General features: G+C 43.5%; 1 protein-coding gene across 2 annotated transcripts in view; it reads right to left on the bottom strand.

Annotated features, from left to right (window-relative positions):
• COL6A6 (collagen type VI alpha 6 chain) overlaps positions 1–13,067 on the bottom strand; it is a 142,547-nt gene extending 129,480 nt beyond the window's left edge. The window contains exon 1 of one of the 2 annotated variants that reach the window (XM_038570820.1): positions 12,939–13,067. The gene's annotated coding sequence lies outside the window, so the exon portion shown is untranslated. The remainder of the gene's footprint in view (positions 1–12,938) is intronic. The other variant, XM_038570819.1, reaches the window with a different exon arrangement.
• Between the last annotated feature and the right edge of the window lie 528 nt (positions 13,068–13,595).

Here is a 13,595-nt window from a genome sequence, read left to right as displayed (position 1 = left end):
TATTGGATCCCACAGGTTACAGGCTCAGTCCCACAAAACTCCCCCTCACCGCCCCTACTTCAGATGCCAATGGCAAGTCCAAATTGTTACCTGTGCTTCTGACCGGCTGGCTATAAATCAGAGGTTCCCATGACCCTCTCTTTGGGATCAATTAATTTGCTAGCATGGCTCACAGAACTCAGAGAAACATTTTACTTACTGGATTATCAGCTTGTTGTGACAAGACAGAACTTAGAAACAGCCAGATGGATGACAAGCACAGGGCAAAGCATGAGGAAAAGGCGAACTTCAATGCCCTCTGTGAGCATGCCATTCCCCCGACTTCTCCGTGAATTCAGTAACCTGATTGATTAAGTCATTGGCCATTGCTGATTGGTTCAACCTCCAGGCCTCTCCCCTTCCAGAAATCAGGGGGTGGAACTAAAAGGTCCAACCTCTCCTCCTGTTTGGTTTCCCTGGCAATGCCCCTCTTCGGTGCTTTCAGAAAGTCAACTCTTTTTTTTTTTTTTTTTTTTTAGAAAGTCAACTCATTAACACAAACCCCGTTGTGGTGGAAAGGGACTTATTGGGTAATGAGACACCATTTCACCTTTACAGCTCAGGAACTGAGGACAAGAGACCCAATATTATAAAAAAGATGCTCCTGTCACTCATTGCTCAAGAAAATCCAAGGATCTGGGGAGCTGTGAGCCAGAAACTATAGATGAAGACCAAAATATATCTTTATTATAAATCACAGTATCACATGAACTAACAGAGATGAAACGATGATCATGGTTCCTGCTATCATGACTTCTCTCAGGCTGTGTCGACAGAAAGAGCCCAGGCTTTGATGGAGCATCCTATGATGGGCGGGAGGTGCTCTCAGCAGGGGGCCCTCCTCTGGAGGTGGGGTCAGGGAGGACATCCCAGAAGAGGCACATGGCTAAACTGAGACCTAGCCCACCATAGAAGCAAGATTTAGGAGACTCTAAGGGGGAAGTGAAATGTGTCCAAAGCAGTGGGGGGACTAGCATGCCCCTACAGAGGCCCAGACTGGAAGGAAGGGCTCTCATATTTACAGAGCCAAAGGCAGTTTAGCAAGTCACAGGATTTTTGCCTACATCGCCTTGGCACATTATCCCGTGTGCTTCATTTTCCTCATCTGAATAATAGGGATGAAGATACCGTATTTCTTGGATTCAATGACCTTCCCCCCATTTTAACATTCATAAAATCAGAATATGTGTTACTATAGATTTGTGCATTTCTTGCTACATTTCCCCTTCCTTGAAAGCTTTTGGGCAACTGATGGTGTCTCAGAATTAAAGAAAGGTGAGTTATTTTTACCTTAGCTACCTCCCAGGGCTAAGAGAATACAGACTACCAAGTAAGATTCAGGACTACAGTGGCTCTCACCCCAGGCTGCACCTTAGGAACACCTGAGCAGCTTTTCAACTTTACCCATACCTCTGCTCCATCCCCAGGGATCCTGATTTTTATTGATCCAGAATAGGGGCCTCGTGGAGATTTTTTGAAACCCAGGTGATTCTAATGTACAGTCAAGATTGAAAACTGACAACCACCTTATCTATGACAGGTGTTGGCAAACAACCATCTTCGAGCCAAATGTGACTGTTTTGCTAGTTTTACTGGAACACCATCACACCCATACATTTACATGTTGTCTATGGCTGCTTTTACACCACAAAGGCACAGTAGAATAGTTGCAGCAGAGACAGTGTGACCCACAAAGTCTAAAACGCGTCTTCTGTATCTCTCTACAGAAAAACTTTGCCAATCCTTGTCCTGTTGCTACACAAGGTGTGGTTCTGGGCTTAGAGTCTTCAGCATGGCTGGGAGCTGACTGGAAACGGTGAATCCCAGCCTTAGTGAATTAGTCTGCAGCAGAACAAGATCCCCAGGCGGTTTGCGTGCACAGCAAAGTTTGAGAAGCCCTGCCCCTGCCTGCCCACCTGACTGCTGCCACTCTCTCCAGCCACTTTTTGCTCTGTACCCTTTGCTCCTGCTCAGTCCTTATCCTCCAGGACTTCACTGCAATACTACATCCTCAGGGAGGTCCTCTCCTGTCCTCATAAATTAGATTTCATTTGTGATATTTCTCTCCTGTCATCTTTTTATTTTTCTTCCTAGCATGTCACCTCAAATCTGTGACTAAACATTCATTTGGCCCCTCACTAGACTAGAAGTCTCAGGGGGGTTCTAGCCAGAAGCCTGGCTCCAGGACATGAGAAAGAGCTCTAAAAGGTACAAGGCACACTGAATGCTGCCTCCAAAAGGGAATAATGAAAAGAGGAAAGGTAATGTTGGACGTAGCTTGATGGGAAAGAACAGAACTGATTACTATGCAGACCAGCGAGGGGGCAATCTAGAAGGTCTGGATGATGAGCAGCTAGAGGATTTAATTTCCTCTTTTTGTATTCCAGGGTTAAATATTAGTATTCAATCACACAGAAACACTCAAGTACTTTGGTAAACCTCTGCAGACCAAGGATCCAATTTTACCAGCTGTTCATTAAATGAAATATCCATATATATGTATTGGGAATTTAATTAGAAAGGCAGCGGTCCAAGGATGTGATCATTGCTTGAGAAAGTTATATTTCAGGCAGCTTTTCCCTTCCAAGAGAACTGAGGAAACTCTTAATTGCCTTCTATTCTTTTTTTCCCTATTAATCACAGCTTGCCTCAACTGATTTTTTTTTCCTTCAAAATGCCCTTGGGGAGTGAACATTTTTGAATGGCTAACTTTTTATATGGAGATTATGCACACCAGCTGCTCTTGTCTAAAGCTGTAGTGTCTTTCAAAACAGAGCACAAGTCAGATGGTTTAGAGTGACCAACTTCAGGCCCTAGGCACAACACTCACTAATGGTGGGATAAGATCTATGGTGTACCTGGAGAAGTAAACCAGCCGGAAGGAGGAAAGAAGAAATGTTACACATTCAGGTTGCCCCCAAAGAGCCTCCAAGCTGATTAGAACAATGTCTGCTGCCACTGGTGGGTGCCTGCCTAAAGAGACGAATCACCCGTTATGGATATTATAAGTACATTTTGGTGGCACACGTGGGTGGCTCAGTGTTGAGCATCTGCCTTTGGCTCAGGGTGTGACCCCCAGGGGTCCTGGGATCAAGTCCCACATCAGGCTCCCCATAGGGAGCCTGCTTCTCCCTCTGCCTATGTCTCTGCCTCTCTCTCAGTGTTTCTCATGAATAAATAAATAAAATTAAAAAAAAAAAAAGAACTACATTGTGGTAATCCCTCCCCCCAAATAAAAGAGCACGCTGTTTGGAAGGGGCTCCGCTGCAAGAAGGAAAATAGCCTAAATGAGGAGTGTGGAGACACGGTTTCTAGTCCAAGCTGAGAAAACTTAGGCTAGTCCTTTAACTTAACCTCTCAGAGACCTCATCTGTAAGGTGGTTTTCATATACCTATCTATCCATTCATTTATTTATAGGCATTGTGTTAGGCAGCAGGTAGGCAATGAAAAGTAAAACCAGACATGGCCTTTATCTTCATAGGTCTTATAGTCCATTGAGAGACCAAGTTATTACTGAAAGAATTATATCAAGTGTAAAATTACAACTATGTTATATGCTATAAAGAAGAGATTTTTCTAAGACTCCATAGCCAAACTGTCAGTAAGTCTGCTCAACAGCACCTTTGAAATATATTCCACATCTAACCACTTCTTACCACCTCCCACCATACCCATACCTCCTTTGCTTCTTGCCCAGATTCCTATAGTAACAGAGCTCCATGCTTTTTTTTTTTTTTCAGAGCTCCATGCTTTGATCTTGCCTTTCTTAATGTATTCTTCGCACAGCGAAGACCATACATGAGGTCAATATCCCCTTATTCAAAATTTCCAGTGACTTTCCATCAGGCTTAGATTAAACTCCAATACCACATGTTTGTGGTCCATGGGCTTTCCATGAAATTGGCAATGGCCTACACTCTCCAATCACATCCTCTTCATTGTGCTTCTTGTTCCCTCCACTCCAGGCGAGATCTCCTTGCTTTTCTTGAACGTGCTGAAGTTGTTTCTGCTTGGAAATGTCCTTTTCTTCCCCCCAGGGAGCTTCACTTTACTCCTGTGTTCACTCAGGTCTCTGCCCAAATGTTACCTCCTTAGACAGGCTTCATGACCACCCCCATTAAAAACAACTTCGAGTTAATCACTGACCCCTTAAGTAACTCTGTTTTTTTCCTGGCATTTAATACCACCTGAGAGTTATTTGTGCACCTCTTCATTGTTTATATCCTCCCTGAAAGGGACCTTGTCCATTTTGTTTTCCAACACCTAAAATAAGGCTTATACATGAAAAGGTACTTAATAGATTTGTTGAATTATTAAATACTGTGATGACATATAATAGGGAGAATTAGTAACTCAGGAAAGGCTTCCTTAAGGGACTTTTGTTTAAGCTAGTATCTAGAGGAATGGTGAGAATTGATCTGCCTAAGAGGGATGTGGTATTCCAGAAGGGAGGAAACCTTGTGTAAAGGTCCTGTGGTAGGAAGAACAGAGAGTGATCAAGGAACTAAAGGAAGTCCAGTATGCCAGTATGAACAGGGCACAGAGCAAAGCATGACACTTGATGAGGCTGGAAAAGAAGTGGCCAACACATGGCTTTGCTGGATCTATCAATGATTTCTATGTTTATCCCAAGATCAGTGTGAAATTATTAAAGGATTTTACTTGTGGGAAAGGGTAGGGGAGGAACCAAACACGTTGTTTACAAAAAAAAAAAATACTTGAAATGATTTAAAGACCCATTTTTGCTCTGAAATTTCTAGGACTTTATGAAAAATCAATCAGCAAAATGAGAATGGACTTTTGAAAATACTAACCAAAGTCAATTTCAATGGCAGAGATTCAAGCTACTGAGTTCTGTAGCTACTCAAACATCATCTCTTTGGGATTTTATGTTCATGCTGAGTTTAGCACTCTCCCTTTCTTCCCTCCCCTAAAACAATAGAGTCAAAATTTCCACTTCCCAATGAAACTGTAACTTCTGAACTATTATTCTAACCATGCAGGGATCTAAGTTGAGCATCAGTATTGGAAGTTTCTAGGCTTTTTAAGCACACATTTTTTAGCTTACCTTGCCAAATAGGCAGGTAGGAGTGTCAAGGCCTGGGTTACCACATCCTGAATTCAAATCCTCCCCTGGTCAGCAATTGATGCATCTTGAAACCTCAGACCCTCATCTACGGAAGGGGGATGATGATGGTATTTTCCTCGCTGAATTGTTGTGAGGATCAAGTGTGATGATAAAGTGCTTAATAAGTGCTGAAGTAGTTGACATAACCCCTTTGATTGGAGTATTCAAAGATCCAGTGTGTGGAAGAAACCTGGAGTCAACCATCTCCATCTACCTAGGCTGATTCTAGCCCAGCCACCTCTTGCTTACTTGCTAAAGCCAGTGACATAGCTACAGCTTCAAATGCAGGCTACACATCTCTTTTCTCAGTGGAGAGTTTAGCAGATATGCAATGTATGAAATTGCAACCTCTCTTTCAGTGTCCAATGTACTACCCAACTCAATAATTTTTATTGTTGCTGACTGAGATGACAATGGAACATCTATGCCTAATTGAGATTTTGTCCATGAAGAAATTGAAAGAATTGATAGGGCACTGACAATTAACACAAATGAACAGATAAATGAAAACCTTCAAGCTTTTGGGAGAAAATAGACACCTACCTAAAATATTTTGTATCTAGAGATATAAATTTATGGATTTAGAAGGTAAGTCTCTAACAGACAATACTATCAACTATCAATTTACCTCTCATTCTTAGTACAATGTCTGTTAATTACAAGAGACTACGTGTGCCCCAATCGTTGGGATATCTAGAAACAAAGAGGGATTATAAATTGTGTGTGTCAAAGAGGGACAGAGCACCCCAGTTTGGTGAGCTTTAGAAGCGGATTGCCATAGATTTAATTAAATGTGCCAAAATAGTAATTTACCAAATAATACCTAAAAGTCTTTAAATTGTAGAGATAGCTCCCTGAGGTGCTATTGCTCTAATATCCAACCCACTTATGTATTTGACTCACTCCCCACTAATAAAGTCTAAAAAATTCTTTGCCTTAATCACTGACCAGTGCAAGTCCCTAATTTGTTTAGTACTTGCCTCTACCCAGCTCAATTGCTTATAAATGTGAATTGGGGTTTGTGAACATTTTCTTAACAGGTCCCTGGAGGGCCAACGATTAGGTGTTTACTGGCGCTTTTTCAGGATGGTGACAGTAATCATGGAAAAAGGGGAAATCAAGGAGGAATTGCAGTTGGGAATAGTTTTTTAAGGCACCATTCTTGGAAAAAGCTCCTCCATTTGGAAGCTGGATTCATGGCCTTAATCCAGGGAATGCAGATGTTGAAGCTCAAGAAGGATTGTTTGGAAGACATAAAGTGAAGGAATTAGACGCCATTATATGTTATTATATCAATTTCATTTCCAAAAACACACTCCATGCATGCTTTGAAAGGACATCTGACAAGCAAGATGCTTTTAGCTAAATGACATCTCTTCCCTCTGGGCTCCACCTAAAGCCCTTATAGCAAAGTGCCCTTTTAGCTTATACCTCCTGGAATGTGGCCTCCCACATTCAAGTGGAATGTGGGTCAAGTCCAGCATAGTACCTATCTTGCTGAATCCAAAGGAACTATTATTTCCCGAGTGCCAACTATGCCAAGACCGAAAAATCCACAATCTCATCAAGTTTTCCCATTTATCCTGTGCTTGGATATGGTTTTTACTTTAAATAAATAGGACAGTAAAGTTCAGAGAGTTTATGTGACTTGCCTATGGTCATTAGCTAGTAAGAAACCTAATCTCAGCTCATTTATTCATACAACAGATAGAACTACTAAGTGGTTAGCCCTGAAGATAGCTTACTGAACATGGAAGATGAAATAATCACAGTTTAATGGAAGAGCAATATGACTGGAAGTCTAGGGTACTGTGGGGACCCAGAGTAGGGTACCTTACCTAGTACAGAAGGTCCAATAACACCTTTCTCAGGAATGGACATATTAGTGGAAACTTAAAGGGAGAAAAGGAGTTAGCCAGATTCAGTCTAGAGAACACTGTTCTAGGAATTCTAGGAATTCTAGAAGGAGTTCCAAATGCCAGGAGTAGGAGGTAGGAGAGAGCAAGATTTTTTTTTTTTTTTTTTTCAGAACTGTAGGATTGGGAGTGTTGGCAAAGAAACAGAAAGGCAGGAGGCAGGAGAGGTAGATAAAGTTGGATGGTGGGAGGATTCTCAACCAGGGTAAGGAGTTTGGATTATATCTAAAGGCACTGGAGTAAGCAGAAGAACATACAGGTTCTTGGAAGTTCACTAAGGCTGAAATATGGAGAATCCTAGATGAGGAACAAGATTAGAGGCAGGGAGGTAGACTAGAAGGCAGTTGTTGTCTGGGTGAAAGAAAGGATGGAGTTTGGGAACTAGGAGTACAGATGACAGGGGGATTATTAGGAAATTAAGTTGTTAGGACTTGGAGACTGGTAAGATGGGATTGTTGATGAGGGCTGAGAGCACAGGGCTTGAAGACTACTCCAGAGTCTTGTGGTGGGACCATTGGGTTGTGCCATATGTAGGAAGAGGGGAAGGTGTGTGGGGAAGAAAGTAAATGCCATTTGGCACTTGTTGGGTTTGTAGTGGAAGATGTTCAAGTACCTTCAGGGGCAGTGAGATATCTGGGTCTGGAGTTCTGAAGAGAGGTCTGGGGGATGGGTTAGGAAGTACCTGGTAAAGGTGATGGGTAAATTAATGTGTCAACTTGACTGAGTTAAGTGATGATAAAGCATTATTTTTGGGTGTACCTGTGAGGTGTTTCCAGAAGAGTTAAGTATTTGAATTGATAGAATGAGTACAGAAGGTCACCTTCACCAAAGCAAGTGAGCATCATCCAATCCATTGACAGCCTGAATAGAACAAAAAGGCAGAGGGAGGGCAAGTTTGCTCTTTTTGCTTGAATTGGAACATCCATTTATTTCTGCCCACAGGCACTGGCACTCCCAGCTCTCAGGACTTCAGACTTGGACTGAATTATACCATGGGCACTCCTGGTTCTCTGGTTTGCAAACGGCAGATTACGGGACTTCTCAGATTCCATAATCATGTGGGATAGTTCCTATAATAAATCTCCTCATATATTTCTGTATATCTAACTACTGGTCCTGTTTCTCGGAAGATCTCTGACTAACACAGTAGGCAAATGGTGACCAAACCTGAGGGAGAGACCGAAATACAGAAAGACAGAGAGGCAAGTTCCATCTTTCAGAGCATGTGTTTGAGCTGCTTCTCATAACCAGCAGAATATGGTCTTTCTCTAATGAGGGGGTCACCTGAGCCCTTACTAATATCTCCCTCCATGTTCCCACAACATGGTCCTCAAAGGGCTGATGGGAATTCAGGATTGAGTCATGGCCAACAAACTAACTGGCCCAGACACAAGTCAGAAAGCACTGGCTAGGGACAAAATTCTGTTCTTTAGTGTAGAAAGCAAGAATTCCATTCTTGGTTCAATTTTTGGCTAGAGTGGAATCTACAGTATACTTATATGTAAAACGCTGCATTTACTGAAATAGCTAACAAACTTATGATAGGTTGGGTTTCCCCAAAAGCAGATCCTGGACTAGAATTTTTTCAATTACTTTATTTAGGAAGTGATCTCTGAAGCAGGGAGTGAGACAGTGGAGGGACGGAAGCCAATGTGGAACTGTTAGTGGACAGACTGGTTGCCATTCTGGGCAGCTGGAGCTCATTCCCTTGGGCACCTCCGGAAGAATGTTGATCATACCTCAAGAGTTGCCTCTCCCAAGGTGTGAGAAAGCTGGAGTACTCACCAACTTTCATGTGTTATTGGCTGAGGGGTTGCTCTGAGGAATGTTAACTCCTAAGCCCTTCTAGCCTACTCCACATGAGTCAGTCATGCTCCCAAGGCCAGAGAAGGCCCTCAGGCCTTCACAGATGTTTGAAGGAAGAAGCTTACAGTGTGACCAACACAGTGAAAGCAGAGGGAATGTGGGGAGGGCTCTGATGTCTTCTGTTAGCCAGGAGGGAAAAGCTATGAGGGAAATCTGCTACAATGTGTAACATCATCTTCTTAGTACCACAGTTATTCTAACCATCCCAGACAAGTGATTACAGAGTTAACTACACATGCTGGCTATGATGAGGTAGGGTACCCAAAGATGTCATGTGGACCATTTGACACACTGTGGGATTATGTTCCACCAAACTGTAATGGCCAAATGTGACTATGACTTGCTCATGATCTTCAAAGTTCTATTGTATTTGGACTCATATAATGGAGACTTTTAGTCAGAATTTCTTGCCAAACATTAATCAACTTGTTTTTAAAGAACTCAATAAGTGATTAGCTTATGGCTTTTCAAGCCAACGCGAAAGCCTTTGCCAACTAACTCTGGCAATATCTTTCCCCTCTAAAGTCTAGGATACAGTACTTAGAGCATTACAAAAACATTTTAGAGTCAAATCAAGACCCAGTCCTTAATGGTAAATGGTTGAAGAATGGTTAAGTGTATATTTATCATGCCTTTGTGACTTGAGGGGAAAGTTGAGGCTTCCATTCATTATACCAAGTTAGTTTATATGCTGTATCTTTCTTCCCTCTTCTTCACTGCTTAAGCATTTGGGGGAAAACTTTCTATTCATAGCAAAATTAAACCAGTAAATCTCCTTGGACTTGTTATTTGGAACCATAAAAAGTATTACTTTTTAGTTTTATCTCAGTCAATGAAGACGACTCATAAAGGTAAGATTTATAGTCAGCTGTTCTTTGCTTTAGCAAAACCAAGGTCAGAAGCTGAGACACAAGCAGAGGTCACACTGCCTCCTTCATCTTGCCTGAGGTTTCACACAGTAGTGGATTTTCTAAGTGCAGCTGCTCCAGATTTACATGAGAAGCATACTTCAGCCAGACTTTTGAAATTTTAGGCCATTCATTTATCACATATTTATTGAGTACATACTAGTGCCAGGTAGTGTGGAAGCATTAGGGATCTGAAAGACACAAGAGCTCTTTTCTTCTGCACATGGCTTATGTTAGCCAAACAGTATTTGATGTAATCCCTTCCAAATTCCCCTGCCAGGGACTTGGGGTCACCCCAAGAAAAAGCAAGTTTGGAAGGAGGGTGAGGACTCAAGACAAGAAGTGAGACCAAGTCTCTCTAACTATTCTTTCTTCCTTAAAAATTTTGGCCTTCAACTAGCTGCTGTTTTTTGTAATTGATCCTCTATGCCTTTTTAAGCCTCCACTCCCTTGAAGAACTGCAAATTGATCTGGGGTCTTTATTTTAAAATTTTGAAAATGTCATACCTTCCTGCTAAAAGCAGCAAGATACTTTTCTTATCACACAATCATTATCCAGAGAAACTAAAACACCGACTGCGCTTCTCCCAGCCTTCTACCTGCAGGAACAGTTTGCTCCAGAAAAAGTTTCCCGAAATTGTAAAGTATAAGATACAAAGGAATACATAATGAAGTCAGGATAGGTAGCGGCATGCCTGAAGGACAGGTCTTTTCCTTAAATGATCTCTGCAAACTGAAAGGCTTCCAGGGGAAAAGGGAGATTACAATGTTTAGCGAGTTAGGCATATCTGTTCATCATGTGTTATACTCGATGGAAACAAGGTCTATCAGTGAAGTCAAAACATGGAATAAAATTGGACTCAACTTTAACTGGGACCACTTTTTTTTTTTTTTTTTAAACTGGGACCACTTCTAATTGTCCTGAACCATAAGTGTAACCATCACCATCATCGCCGCCTTCATTTATTGAGGACTCATGTCTGGCATTATATAAGGATCTTCTTTTTTCCTCTCACATCCCTGTGAGGTAGGTAGGGATCATCACTCCGTGTGACAGGTGCAAGAAACCTCAGGAAGGTTAATCAGGCTGTCCCCGCTAGTCTGTAACTGGAACCTAGGCCTGTTTCAGAGCAAAGCTAAACCACTTCCTACTTTAAATAACAAGGAAAACAACAAAAAGGTCAGGATGGGAGGGAAAAAAAAAAAAAAAAAAACACTGGCCAACATTTGATCACCCTGGAAAAGTTAGTCTTATGTTCACGAAGCTCATAAAAGTGGAAGTACAGAAAATTGAATCTTCATACTTATTTCTTGGGACTATGGAAGTGACCAGTTTTTGGTCACAAAAAAAAAAAATCCTCATTAGTCTGGATTACTTTTATTTATTTACGGATGGTATAGGTAGCAATCACATACTTTTCAGAAATTCCAGCGATGGGAATATTTACTGACAAGAAAGATTTTTCCAGTCACGTTTAAGATTCTTACATTAACGGGATGGTACAGTGTACAGTGTATATAGATGAATAAATAACATATCAACTTTTATTCACAGTTCTAGTGATGTGACCTTCATGTGGTGACTTAATTACCTGCTCTTAACACTGTCTATGCAAATAAATAAGTCTTTTCTTTATAAATATTCCAACGATTCAAACTTTTCTGTAATTCACACTATCTTGAAGGAAATAGGAAGAGTGGAAACTGCAAGGATATAATGTATAACAACAGTCTTTTTAAAGAATTATTTTACAACTTAGTAAAATTAGAAAGCTTTTTTGTTAAAAAAAAAGAAAGAAAGCTGAAGATGGTTCTTTAGTGGGTGTTTCACTTAAAGTCTTTTATGTAAATCATAAAATTTGATTTCACAGGGCACAAAGTCTAAAAATCACACGGACTCCTGAGTAGCAGAAAAGCTTCCCTTTCGGAATTTCCTGGGCACTTCTAACATTTTGGAATAAAATGAGGAAGGAAGGAAATTGACAACTTTTATCAGGAAAAAAACCCTTTAAGACCATGTGTTTTAAAACACTTTATTTAGACTTCCTAGGATTTTTACGTAGGTGATCTCATCCATGAGGACCCTAAATCGTTAAGTTTACACTGTAACTTCAAAATGGCATACTTGCAAGTTTCCTACTAAAAATACTGCTCATCAAATAGACCCTTTCTTTAAAAAGAAATGTGACCGCTGATTCTGTAACTATGGATATTCTTGACAAAAGACTTCTAATAGTCTTATATCTCAGGTCTTCATGATTTCCAGCAACGTCTCAGATATTCCTAATCAACATCACCACCCCTCACTCCTACCAAACCTTTTCCTCCCACTGGCAAAGATCACCTTTAAACATCTCCACAGAGTAGACCTCTGAAAAGAGAAATGAGAAGTCTTTTATCAAGAAAGGAAACTGAAGAAATCAGTTTCTTGTTCCAGTGTTTTCCCCTCTTCCAGGCTGCCTCCTCCCTTCATCAAAACTATTTGCACATTTGATACTGAGCCAGGTAGCTGGGGTTGCACTCGTTGCAAGATGTTACTGGGCATTCATAAATGGGTGCATTTTTTTTTTCTGCTTTCTCCTCTCTCTTCAGGCAATAATAAAAACCCAACCGTCTTTAATAAATTTGGGTGAGGTCCAGAAACAAAAGCACAGACTGGGTTTATACAGACTTGGGAGTGACTTTTCTTGCCCCCGGTGCTGGTTGACCTCATTCATCCTTTCCATTAGTCCTAGGTGCCTGCCACAGGCCAAGCCCTGCGCTAAGCTTGGGGACAGCGTGGGGTGAGGCACCCTTCAGCCTCCAAGGCACATGAGTGTGCAGGGGGTGAACGGGGAAGCCGGGAGCAGAGAGTGACAACGGGGTGTGCTGTATGTTTGCCAACAGAGGGATGCAGAAAACCAAAAGGCGGGGTGGAGAGGGGCTAACGGCCCCAGGAGGTGAAAAAACCAGGAGGGGATTTGGAGTTTCTGAAATTCACTTCTTTCCTTCAGCGCAGCCTTCACGCAGCCCCCTCCCCGCTCTCTGGCACGTCCCTCCCGTGCAATTGCTGGTCACTTGCAAAGGGCTTCAGGACTTACCTGGGGGCGCTTCCACGCGGCCCTCGGCCCAGCGCTCGCCAAGCCCCGCGGGGGTTTCCTCCGGGCGCGCCCTGAGCGCACCGCCAGGAGCGCAGCGCCGAGCGCGGGGGACGGTGGGGACCTCGCGCGGGGACCTCGGGCACCCGGCGAGGAACCCGGGGCGGCGCGGGCAGCCTCTCGCCTCCCGGTGTCCCGCAGGCGGGCGGCCGCTCCCCCGCCCCTCCTTGCCGCTCTATAAAGGCCTCTCCCCGCCCCGGCCCGACCCTTCCCCGCCCCGGCGGCCCCGGGCCCGGCGCACTCCCCGGGGAGGGGGGCGGGTGACGGAAGCGGGGGCTGGGGGCTCCGGGGGCCGCGACTCCGCGCACGCTCCTCCGCTGCGGGGAGCCCCGGGGCTCAGCTCCACACCCTGGGGGGAGACTGAGGGCGGGGAGGCGGGGGTTCGCCGTGCGCGCCTTCCCTGCGCCCAGGGCGCGGAACCCGACGGGCAGCTCCGCTCCTACTGCTGGAACCGCCGCGGGCGACTGGCCCCGTCCTGGGGTCTTGAAGCAGCAGGGGCTAGCCAGGGAGCTCCGGGGCCCGCGTGGTGGGAGTTTCCTCCTGCTGCGCCCGGAGACCAGCCGCCGCGCGCCCCACGCCTGGGGTCCAGCGCCCCCGGAG

Source organism: Canis lupus, chromosome 23 (genome assembly GCF_011100685.1).
Source record: "Canis lupus familiaris isolate Mischka breed German Shepherd chromosome 23, alternate assembly UU_Cfam_GSD_1.0, whole genome shotgun sequence".
NCBI classification, from domain to species: Eukaryota; Metazoa; Chordata; class Mammalia; order Carnivora; family Canidae; genus Canis; species Canis lupus.
Note: the sequence above shows the minus strand (reverse complement) of the source record. Positions and strands in the feature narration are given on the sequence as shown.